The sequence below is a fragment of the Aquarana catesbeiana genome, linkage group LG05 (assembly GCF_042186555.1).
Source record: "Aquarana catesbeiana isolate 2022-GZ linkage group LG05, ASM4218655v1, whole genome shotgun sequence".
Lineage (NCBI taxonomy): Eukaryota > Metazoa > Chordata > Amphibia > Anura > Ranidae > Aquarana > Aquarana catesbeiana.
Window position 1 is genome coordinate 153,611,442 of NC_133328.1, and position 13,077 is coordinate 153,624,518.

Consider the following 13,077-nt stretch of genomic DNA (forward strand, 5'->3'; position numbering starts at 1 on the left):
AGACAGGCAAGCAGGTGATTCAGTGATATGCAGTGAATAAAATATATATACTGTCTCTTACATATATATATCCACTGCATTCCAGTCTAGCAAAGCCTATATCTGACTGCAGGCCATTCATCATGTACGGTTTCAAATACACTTTCAGGCAGGCAGGCAGATGATTCAGTGATCTGCAGTGCATTAAATATATGTACAGTCTCCTACATATATATCACTGCATTCTATTGTAGCCATGCCTATATCTGACTGAAGGCCATTCCTGGTGTATGTTTTTAAATACACTTTCAGGCAGGCAGGTGATTCAGTGATCTGCAGTGCATTAAATATATATATACAGTCTCCTACATATATATCCACTGCATTCTAGTCTAGCCAAACCAATATCTGACTGCTGGTCATTCCTCATGTACGGTTTCAAATACACTTTCAGGCAGCAGGTGATTCATTGATCTGCAGTGCATTAAATATATTTACAGTCTCCTACATATATATATCCATTGCATTCTAGTCTAGCCAAGTCTATATCTGACTGAAGGCCTTTCCTGGTGTATGTTTTCAAATACACTTGCAGGTAGGCAGGCAGTTGATTCAGTGATCTGCAGTACATTAAATATATATACAGTCTCCAACATATATATATCCACTGCATTCCAGTCTAGCCAAGCCTATATCTGACTGCAGGCCATTCCTGGTGTACGTTTTCAAATACACTTTCAGGCTGGCGATTCAGTGATCTGCAGTGCATTAAATATATATACAGTCTCCTACATATATATCCACTGCATTCTAGTGTAGCCATGCCTATATCTGACTGCAGGCCATTCCTGGTGTGCGTTTTTAAATACACTTACAAGCAGGCATGCAGGTGATTCAGTGATCTGCAGTGCATTAAACATATATACAGTCTCCTACATATATATATATATCCACTGCATTCTAGTCTAGCCAAGCCTGTATCTGACTGCTGGCGATTCCTGGTGTACATTTTGAAATACACTTTCAGGCAGGCAGGTGATTCAGTTATCTGTAGTGCATAAAATATTTATACAGTCTCCTACATATATAAATCCACTGCATTCTAGTCTTGCCAAGACTATATCTGACTGCTGGCCATTCCTGTGTACATTTTCAAATACACTTTCAGGCAGGCAGGTGATTCTATGATCTGTAGTTCATTATATATATATATACATTCTCCTACATATATATATCCACTGCATTCCAGGCTAACCAAGCCTAAATCTGACTGCAGGCCATTCCTGGTGTACATTTTCAAATACACTTTCAGGCAGGCAGGCAGGTGATTCAGTGATCTGCAGTGCATTAAATATATATTCAGTCTCCTACATATATATCCACTGCATTCTAGTCTAGCCAAGCATACATCTAGCTGCAGGCCATTCCTGGTGTACGTTTTCAAACACATTTTCAGGCAGGCAGGTGAATTAGTGATCTGCAGTGCATTAAATATATATAGAGTCTCCTACATATATATCCACTGCATTCCAGTCTAGCCAAGCCTATATCTGACTGCAGGCCATTCCTGGTGTTCGTTTTCAAATACAATTTCAGGCAGGCAGGCAGGTGATTCAGTGATCTGCAGTGCATAAAATATATATATATATACAGTCTCCTACATATATATATCCACTGCATTCTATTCTAGCTAAGCCTATATCTGACTTCAGGCCATTCCTGGTGTACGTTTTCAAATATACTTTCAGGCAGGCAGGCAGGTGATTCAGTGATCTGCAGTGGATTAAATATATATACAGTCTCCTACATATTGTATATATTTATCCACTGCATTCTAGAATAGCCAAGCCTATATCTGACTGCAGGCCATTCCTGGTGTACTTTTTCTAGTAAACTTCAGGCGTTTTTTTTTTGCTAATAAAATTTTACAGCATGTATGGAAGGTCACCAAGGGAGAGGCAGGTACTCACAGGCCACTAAAAGAGGGCAAACAGGCTCTGTGTCTACAGCCAACAGTGCTGGTCATGGACACGGTGCATCCTCAGCACGTGGCCGTGGGGTTCCCTTGTCCTTTATTTTGGCCAGCTGGCCGTGTTGATCCACAACATGCAAAAGAGTTGGTAGAGTGGATAACTAAGCCGCCCTCATCCTCCTCATCCTCTGTCACCCAGGCTCAGAGTAGTTTGCCTGCCAATGCAGCTGTCAAAGTGGCCTATTCCATTGGCTTAATGTCATCAGTCACTCCTTCCCTAGCCCCACCATCATGCATGGAGGAGTCCCCCGAACTGTTCGACTACAGTGTTGGGTACATGCTGCAGGAGGATGAGCAGCTTTTTGAAGGCTCCGATGATGGTACACAGAATGAGGAAGGCAGTAAAATGAGCACAGAGAGAGGGGGTGCCCAAGAAAGACAAGAAACTGGCAGTCATGTTCCCCCAGCTGCAGCATACTGCCAGGTTTGCTCCAGTGACGAGGAGGAAGGGGATGATGAGGTCACTGACTCTACGTGGGTGCCTGATAGAAGAGGAGGAGGAGGCACATCTCCAACGAGGCAGGATGCCCTACAGGGGCCAGCTTAAGGGCAGCTACCCAACTGCATCACACCGCAGAGCTCCGCATGTGCAGGGTGCTGCTGTCTCCCCATAAGTTTTGAAAAGTACTTTGGTGTGGGCCTTTTTTTTGATACATGTGCAGCAGATGGCACCGTTGCTGTTTGTAACATATGTCTAAAGCGTATCAAGAGTGGTCAAAATATATATACAGTCTCCTACATATATATCCACTGCATTCTAGTCTAGCCAAGCCTATATCTGACTGCAGGCCATTCCTGGTGTACGTTTTCAAATATACTTTCAGGCAGGCAGGTGATTCAGTGAGCTGCAGTGAATAAAATATATATACAGTCTCCTCTTATATATATCCACTGCATTCTAGTCTAGCCAAGCCTATATCTGACTGCAGGCCATTCCTGGTGTACGTTTTCAAATACACTTTCAGGCAGGCAGGCAGGTGATTCAGTGATCTGCAGTGCATTAAATATATTTACAGTCTCCTACTTATATATCCACTGCATTCTAGCCTAGCCAAGCCTATATCTGACTGCAGGCCATTCCTGGTGTACCTTTTCAAATGCACTTTCAGGCAGGCAGGTGATTCAGTGATCAGCAGTGCATAAAATAGATATAAAGTCTCCTACAAATATATATGCACTGCATTCTAGTCTAGCCAAGCCTATATCTGACTGCAGGCCATTACTAGTATACTTTTTCTAGTAAACTTCAGGCGGTGTTTTGCTAATAAAATTTTACAGCATGTCTGGAAGGCCACCAAGGACAGGCAGGCGTTCACAGGCCACAAAAAGAGGGCAAGCAGGCTCTGTGTCTACAGCCAACAGTGCTGGTCATGGACACGGTGCATCCTCAGCACGTGGCCGTGGGGTACCCTAGTCCTTTTTTTCGGCCAGCTAGCCGTGTTGATCCACAACATGCAGAAGAGTTGGTAGAGTGGATAACTAAGCCGTCCTCATCCTCCTCATCCTCTGTCACCCAGGCTCAGAGTAGTTTGCCTGCCAATGCAGCTGCCAAAGTGGCCTATTCCATTGGCTCAATGTCATCAGTCACTCCTTCCCTAGCCCCACCATCATGCATGGAGGAGTCCCCCGAACTGTTCGACTACAGTGTTGGGTACATGCTGCAGGAGGATGAGCAGCTTTTTGAAGGCTCCGATGATGGTACACAGGTTGAGGAAGGCAGTAAAATGAGCGCAGAGAGAGGGGGTGCCCAAGAAAGACAAGAAACTGGCAGTCATGTTCCCCCAGCTGCAGCATACTGCCAGGTTTGCTCCAGTGACGAGGAGGAAGGGGATGATGAGGTCACTGACTCTACGTGGGTGCCTGATAGAAGAGAGGAGGAGGAGGCACATCTCCAACGAGGCAGGATGCCCTACAGGGGCCAGCTTAAGGGCAGCTACCCAACTGCATCACACCGCAGAGCTCCGCATGTGCAGGGTGCTGCTGTCTCCCCATAAGTTTTGAAAAGTACTTTGGTGTGGGCCTTTTTTTTGATACATGTGCAGCAGATCGCACCGTTGCTGTTTGTAACATATGTCTAAAGCGTATCAAGAGTGGTCAAAATATATATACAGTCTCCTACATATATATCCACTGCATTCTAGTCTAGCCAAGCCTATATCTGACTGCAGGCCATTCCTGGTGTACGTTTTCAAATATACTTTCAGGCAGGCAGGTGATTCAGTGAGCTGCAGTGAATAAAATATATATACAGTCTCCTCTTATATATATCCACTGCATTCTAGTCTAGCCAAGCCTATATCTGACTGCAGGCCATTCCTGGTGTACGTTTTCAAATGCACTTTCAGGCAGGCAGGCAGGTGATTCAGTGATCTGCAGTGCATTAAATATATATACAGTCTCCTACTTATATATCCACTGCATTCTAGCCTAGCCAAGCCTATATCTGACTGCAGGCCATTCCTGGTGTACCTTTTCAAATGCACTTTCAGGCAGGCAGGTGATTCAGTGATCAGCAGTGCATAAAATAGATATAAAGTCTCCTACAAATATATATGCACTGCATTCTAGTCTAGCCAAGCCTATATTTGACTGCAGGCCATTCCTGGTATACTTTTTCTAGTAAACTTCAGGCGGTGTTTTGCTAATAAAATTTTACAGCATGTCTGGAAGGCCACCAAGGAGAGGCAGGCGCTCACAGGCCACAAAAAGAGGGCAAGCAGGCTCTGTGTCTACATCCAACAGTGCTGGTCATGGACACGGTGCATCCTCAGCACGTGGCCGTGGGGTACCCTTGTCCTTTTTTTCGGCCAGCTAGCCGCGTTGATATACAACATGCAGAAGAGTTGGTAGAGTGGATAACTAAGCCATCCTCATCCTCCTCATCCTCTGTCACCCAGGCTCAGAGTAGTTTGCCTGCCAATGCAGCTGCCAAAGTGGCCTATTCCATTGGCTCAATGTCATCAGTCACTCCTTCCCTAGCCCCACCATCATGCATGGAGGAGTCCCCCGAACTGTTCGACTACAGTGTTGGGTACATGCTGCAGGAGGATGAGCAGCGTTTTGAAGGCTCCGATGATGGTACACAGGTTGAGGAAGTCAGTAACATGAGCCCAGAGAGAGGAGGTGCCCAAGAAAGACAAGAAACTGGCAGTCATGTTCCCCCAGCTGCAGCATACTGCCAGGTTTGCTCCAGTGACGAGGAGGAAGGGGATGATGAGGTCACTGACTCTACGTGGGTGCCTGATAGAAGAGAGGAGGAGGAGGCACATCTCCAACGAGGCAGGATGCCCTGCAGGGGTCAGCTTAAGGGCAGCCACCCAACTGCATCACACCGCAGAGTTCCGCATGTGCAGGGCGCTGCTGACTCCCCATGTATTTTGAAAAGTACTTTGTTGTGGGCCTTTTTTTGATACATGTGCAGCAGATCGCACCGTTGCTGTTTGTAACATATGTCTAAAGTGTATCAAGAGTGGTCAAAATATATATATACAGTCTCCTTCATATATCCACTGCATTCTAGTCTAGCCAAGCCTATATCTGACTGCAGGCCATTCCTGGTGTATGTTTTCAAATATACTTTCAGGCAGGCAGGTGATTCAGTGAGCTGCAGTGAATAAAATATATATACAGTCTCCTACTTATATATATCCACTGCATTCTAGTCTAGCCAAGCCTATATCTGACTGCAGGCCATTCCTAGTGTACGTTTTCAAATACACTTTCAGGCAGGCAGGCAGGTGATTCAGTAATATGCAGTGCATTAAATATATATACAGTCTCCTACATATATAGCCACTGCACTCTAGTGTAGCCATGCCTATATCTGACTGCAGGCCATCCCTGGTGTACGTTTTCAAATACACTTTCAGGCAGGCAGGCAGGTGATTCAGTGATCTGCCATGCATAAAAATATATATACAGTCTCTTACATATATATATATATCCACTGCATTCCAGTCTAGCCAAGCCTATATCTGACTGCAGGCCATTCCTCGTGTATGGTTTCAAATATACTTTCAGACAGGCAGGCAGGTGATTTTGTGATTTGCTGTGAATAAAATATATATACAGTCTTCTACATATATATCCACTGCATTCTAGTGTAGCCATGCCTATATCTGACTGCAGGCCATTCCTGTGTATGTTTTCAAATACACTTTCAGGCAGGCAGGCAGGCAGGTGATTCAGTGATCCACAGTGCATTAAATATATATACAGTCTCCTACATATATATTCACTGCATTCTAGTGTAGCCATGCCTATATGTGACTGCAGGCCATTCCCGGTGTACGTTTTCAAATACACTTTCATGCAGGCAGGCAGGTGATTCAGTGATCTGCAGTGCATTAAATATATATACAGTCTCCTACATATATATCCACTGCATTCTAGTCTAGCCAAGCCTATATTTGACTGCAGGCCATTCCTGGTGCACGTTTTCTAATACACTTTCAGGCAGGCAGGTGATTCAGTGATCTGCAGTGCATTAAGCATATATACATTCTCCTACATATATATATATCCACTGCATTCTAGTCTATCCAAGCCTATCTCTGACTGCAGGCCATTCCTGGTGTACGTTTTCAAATACACTTTCAGGTAGGCAGGCAGGTGATTCAGTGAGCTGCAGTGAATAAAATATATATACAGTCTCCTACTTATATATCCACTGCATTCTAGCCTAGCCAAGCCTATATCTGACTGCAGGCCATTCCTGGTGTACCTTTTCAAATGCACTTTCAGGCAGTCAGGTGATTCAGTGATCAGCAGTGCATAAAATAGATATAAAGTCTCCTACAAATATATATGCACTGCATTCTAGTCTAGCCAAGCCTATATCTGACTGCAGGCCATTCCTGGTATACTTTTTCTAGTAAACTTCAGGCGGTGTTTTGCTAATAACATTTTACAGCATGTCTGGAAGGCCACCAAGGAGAGGCAGGCGCTCACAGGCCACAAAAAGAGGGCAAGCAGGCTCTGTGTCTACAGCCAACAGTGCTGATCATGGACACGGTGCATCCTCAGCACGTGGCCGTGGGGTACCCTTGTCCTTTTTTCTGCAGCTGGCCGTGTTGATCCACAACATGCAGAAGAGTTGGTAGAGTGGATAACTAAGCCGTCCTCATCCTCCTCATCCTCTGTCACCCAGGCTCAGAGTAGTTTGCCTGCCAATGCAGCTGCCAAAGTGGCCTATTCCATTGGCTCAGTGTCATCAGTCACTTCTTCCCTAGCCCCACCATTATGCACGGAGGAGTCCCCAAACTGGTCGACTACAGTGTTGGGTATATGCTGCAGGAGGACGCGCAGCGTTTTGAAGGCTCCGATGATGGTACACAGGTTGAGGAAGTCAGTAACATGAGCCCAGAGAGAGGGGGTGCCCAAGAAAGACAAGAAACTGGCAGTCATGTTCCCCCAGCTGCAGCATACTGCCAGGTTTGCTCCAGTGACGAGGAAGAAGGGGATGATGAGGTCACTGACTCTACGTGGGTGCCTGATAGAAGAGAGGAGGAGGAGGCACATCTCCAACGAGGCAGGATGCCCTGCAGGGGTCAGCTTAAGGGCAGCCACCCAACTGCATCACACCGCAGAGCTCCGCATGTGCAGAGCGCTGCTGACTCCCCACGTATTTTGAAAAGTACTTTGGTGTGTGCTTTTTTTTTATACGTGTGCAGCAGATTGCACCGCTGCTGTTTGCAACATATGTCCAAAGCGTATCATGATAGGTCAAAACAGCAGCTGCTTGGGCACCACATGCTTGACCAGACATATGTCGACCTCCCATGCAGTCCATTGGCAACAGTACTTAAAAGACCCACACCAAAGAACAAGGCGGACCTCTCCTTGCTCCTCATCAGCTAAGGATCTCCAACCCCACTATACCTTCATTCCTCTCAGAAACCTGCACTGAGAGGAATGAAGGTCTAGAATTACGTGTGCCAAGTCCTTGCGGGCAATCTGCTATCACTACACCAACATCCAATTGTAGCAGGCAAATTTCCCTACCCCAGTTGCTAAACCATCAAAAGAAATTCGGTCCCAGCCATCCACATGCTCAGGGGCTGAATGCTAGCTTGGCTAAATTGCTAGCACTCCAACTGCTGCTTTTTCAGCTGGTAGACTCTGCCCCCTTTCGTGAATTTGTGGAATGTGCGGTACCTCAGTGGCAAGTTCCCAAAAGCCATTTCTTTTCACGGATGGCCATTCCAGCTCTCTAATGGCAGGTGGAAGGCAATGTCTTGGCCTTGTTGGACAGCGGTAAGGTGCAAATTACTGCATGGACAGGGACGTTACCTTCCTTTCACGGCGCACTGGGTAACTCTGCTGGCAGCTGGGAAGGATGCAGGACAGAATGCAGTATTGTTGGAGCTTGTTCTGCCACCACGCCTCCAAATTGCTAGTAGTGGTGATTCTGCCACACCTCTTTCCACCACCCCCTCCTCTTCTTCTTCTTCCTCTATGGCCTCTTCCTCTGCAGATTTCTCCTCGGAACCAGCTGTGCTCCGTAGGCGTTCAAGAGGCTACGCAAGCATTCAGGCAAAAAAGATGCCATGCGATGCTTGAGTTGGTCTGCTTAGGGGACAGGAGCCACACTGGGGCAGAGATTCTGTCAGCTCTGCAGGGGCAGACTCAGAGGTGGTTGACGCTATGCCAGTTTCAGCCAGGAATGGTGGTTTGTGACAATGGCACCAACCTCCTCTCCACCCTCTGACATGAACACTTGACCCATGTTCCCTGTTTGGCTCACGTCCTTAATTTGGGGGTGGAGCGGTTCTTGTGCAGGTACCCAAGCTTACAGGATCTCCTGAGACAGGCCAGGAAAGTCTGTGGGCATTTCTGCCAGTTATATAATGCCAATGCTCAGCTGGCTGACCTTCCAAAGGAATGCAACCTGCCCAAGAACCGCCTCATTTGTGACATGCCCACCAGGTGGAACTCATTGTTGGCAATGCTGCAGCAGCTGCACATGCAGCAGAGGGCCATCAATGAGTACCTGTGTGAGTATGGCAGCAGGACAGGGTCAGGGGAGCTTGTTTTTTTGCCATGCCAGTGGCTACTGATCAAGGATGCATGCACTGTCCTGTCACCATTTGAGGAGGCCACAAGGATTGTGGGCAGTGACAGTACAGGCATCTGTGATACTGTCCCTCTTGTCTTCCTGTTGGAGCACACGCTTCGTGGAGTAATGGACAGGTCACTTGAGGCAGAACAGAGGGAGGAAGAGGTAGACTTCCTTACCTCTCAAGGCCCCCTTTATCCAGACAGTATTCCTGCGGGCCTGTCAATCACACAGGAAGAGGAGGAGGAGGAGGAGGAGGATTGTGTCAGCATGGAGGTGGAGCCTAGCACTCAGCATCAGCAGCAGTCTTCAAGGGATTGTTTTCAGTCCCCAGAAACCCATGGACTTGTATGTGGCTGGGAGGAGGTGGCTGTGGATCATGTCATCCTTAGTGACCCAGAGGACTCCGGATCGAATGCCTCAGCAAACCTCCGCTGCATGGCCTCCCTGATCCTGCAAAGCCTGTGAAAGGACCCTCGGAGTCGTGGTTTCAAGGAGAGGGATCATTACTGGCTGGCAACTCTTCTTGATCCACATTACAAGGGTAAGGTTGCGGACTGTATCCAGCATTCGCAGAGGGAGCAGAGGATGAAATATCTTCCGGAGGCCTTGCAGAAAGGTTTATGCAATGCTTTTCCAGAGCCTGGTGGGTTACAATTTCCTGATCCTCCTGGACAAAGTGTTACTGAGGCTTCAGTCAGTCACAGAAGGAGCAGTGGAGAAGGTGGCTGTCTGACCGATGCGTTCAGACAATTCTTTAGTCCACAGCCCCAAGGTCTGATCGGTTCCAGCAACCATTGCCAGTGTCTGATTTACATGGTGCAGAAATACCTAGGGGCAAGATCAGACTTGGAGACCTTTCCAACCAAAAATCCACTGGGTTACTGGGTCTTGAGGATGGATCACTGGCCAGAGCTTGCACAATATGCAATTTAGCTACTGGCCTGTCCTGCATCCAGTGTTATTTCTAAACGCACATTCAATGCTGCTGGAGGCTTTGTAACCGATCACAGAGTGCGCCTGTCCACAGACTCAGTTGATCGGTTCACCTTCATAAAATGAATCAGTCTTGGATCACCAGCTACCAAGCACCTGATGCTGATGTAACTAATTAATTTTTCTATGAATGTGAGATCCCTTGAAGACTGCCTATGCTGAGTGACTATCCTGTTATGCTGAGTGACTATCCTATTCCTCCTCAATGTTCATGTTGATAGCTTCTAGGAACATTTTTGTTTCAGGGCACCACCACCAGTTCCTAAGGCCCAATTTTTCTGCCCCTTTTTAACAGGGGCTTATAAGTATAATTTTTGCTGTAATATTTCACAGCAGGGCTCAATCCTGCGCTCAACTAAAGTATCTGTGAGGGGTTGCAGTGTTGTGGCACCACCACCAGTTCTTAAGGCCCAATTTTTCTACCCCTGTTTAACAGTGGCGCATAATTACAACTTTTGATCCAATATTTCAGAGCAGGGCCCATTCCTGCGCCCACCAAGAGTAACTGTGAGTGCTTACAGTGTTGTGGCACCACCACCACACCACCACCAAAGGCCCAATTTTTCTTACAAACAACTCCTAATTACAAATGAAGAGAGACAACAGGAGGTGAGAGGAAATATACCCCTAGGAAGGGAAATTCTCTCCTGTAAGAGTTAATATGGGAAAAAGGTGTCTCCACTGATGCTTTATCTCCAATCCTTGTTTCCCTAATAACCCAAAATCTTCAAAATCCAATTGTCATTGGGACAGAAAGTGAGGTGAAATCTTTTGAACAGGGGCACAGACAACAAAACAAATGTTACAGGGGGGATAACCCATCCCTATGTTTTCCAAAAAGCTTAAAAATAGATTTTTTGGCTGGAGCTACACTTACAAAATGTACCTGTTCAAAATTACAAACAGATTCAACTTAAGAACAAACCTACAGTCCCTGTCTTGTTTAGAACGCCTGTATATTGCTGTTCAGAGTATATAGGGCCTGGGGGCCCCACTCCTTTTCCTTTTTTAATTTTGGTGCGGGGTTCCCCTTAATACCCATACCAGACCTAAAGGGCCTGGTAATGGGCTGGGGGGGTAACCATGCCATTTTTCTCAATAATTTTCATCCATATTGCCGGGACCCGACATTACATTACAGCCGCAAGCAGTTTTAAATGACTTTTATTCCTTTAGAAATGTCATTTTGTGCAGGGACTGTTCTAAACACGGGAAACACGTGCCACTTTACAGGCATTTTATAGTCACCCCCAGGTACGATATTTAAAGGAATATTTCACTTTTTTTTTTTTTTACTTTAAGCATTATTAAAATCACTGCTCCCGAAAAAACGGCTGTTTTTAAAACTTTTTTTGCATTGATACGTGTCGCCTGGGGCAGGACCCAGGTCCCCAAACACTTTTTAGGACAATAACTTGCATATTAGCCTTTAAAATTCGCACTTTTGATTTTTCACGTTCGGGTCTCATAGAATGTTCGCATAAACTTTTGGTCCGTTCGCATGTTCTGCCACGAACTGAACCGGAGGGTGTTCGGCTCATCCCTACTCATTATGAAGATATGCTTTGGTTTGACCTGCAGAGGTACTGAGACACTGCAGAGCTATTCAAGGGTAGCATGGTTGTTTATCAACAATGTGAAGGAATGAGGTTATTGGTATTAAGAATAAAAATAACTATATTAACAATAATATACTGTTAAGCGCTAATGATGTTCGAAAAAACTGTGCACAACAATTATTGAAACAAGAGTGTATCTAAATAACCATTGGCTTTATAGGTACAAACAGAATAAAATAAGTTGTAAACAATATTTTAATAAATTTAGAAGGTATATACTAAACAACAAGACAGGTAAATACCTTTTCTTACATCCTTACAATACTGCTGTTTCTAATTGCTAAAATATTAATATTATAGGTGTTGTAAACAATTACTTTGCATGCTCGCAGTCATTTAATTGCCTTACTGGATAGTACCTGAAATTGACTTTAATATTGATTAAACAATCTTGTAATGCATTCTAAAGCAGGCTGTAAATAAGAAAGGAGACTTATTACAATGAATGGACTGTGTCCTTCTTTCTTTAGAACCACTAATGAGACACCAAATTTCGATGTTTGGTGCTTGTGCACAAAGTACTATTGGGGCTTTATATATAGATATATAGTGATACGGCAAGGCTCTGTCACTATGGACATAGGTTGAAAAAAGACACAGAGTTTGCATGTCAGCTGACTGCAGAGCTACAGAGCTTAGGTTCTGAGAGGAGAAAACTGCTCTGGCAGCTTTCTACAGATTTTGCTATCTCCGGAAGGAGCTCTGTAGTTTGGAGATTCTTAAGAGTCTTGGGTGGGATGGGATTTCCAACCCTGTGTCCAGGTGTTGTGGACAGTCAGCGGGGTGTGTGTCCAGGTGCACACAACCCATATAATGATGGGCTGGTGAGAGCAGGAGGTGGTGGAAGTTGGAGTGTGAGTAGTGGCTGCTATTTGGATTCAGAGCCCTGTCAGAGAACCTGGTTGTCTCTGTCTGAGACTACTTACCTGGTGATGGGGTACTTCTTGTCTGAAGGACTGGGAAGGTCGGGTCGGCTACACGGGCCTGGGAGACCAGAAGAGGGTCTGGGTGGCTGGGAGAGCTGAGGCAGCCAGCAAGTCCAAGGGGGCTAGATTGGTCCTGCAGTCTTGGGGACAGTGAGCAAACCCAGGAGGGCTGGCGAATCCTGTTAAGGCCAGGAGTAGGCCTGGGCAGCAAGGAACTACAAACCGAGCCAGAGTAAGCCTAAGAGCCAGGTGGCTTGGCATTTTCTCATTTGTTGCATTTGTTGGAGAAGAACCCCTGTGTGAGCAATCCTGTGTATACACTTTTATTTTGTTCCTTTTAATAAAAAATGAGCTGCCAGGCCCTTAAACCTGATAACTGACTGCCATGGACTCACTGGAAAAATGCACTGATCACTGAGACAAACACCACCAATATCACTATATATTTATATATATATTTATATATAT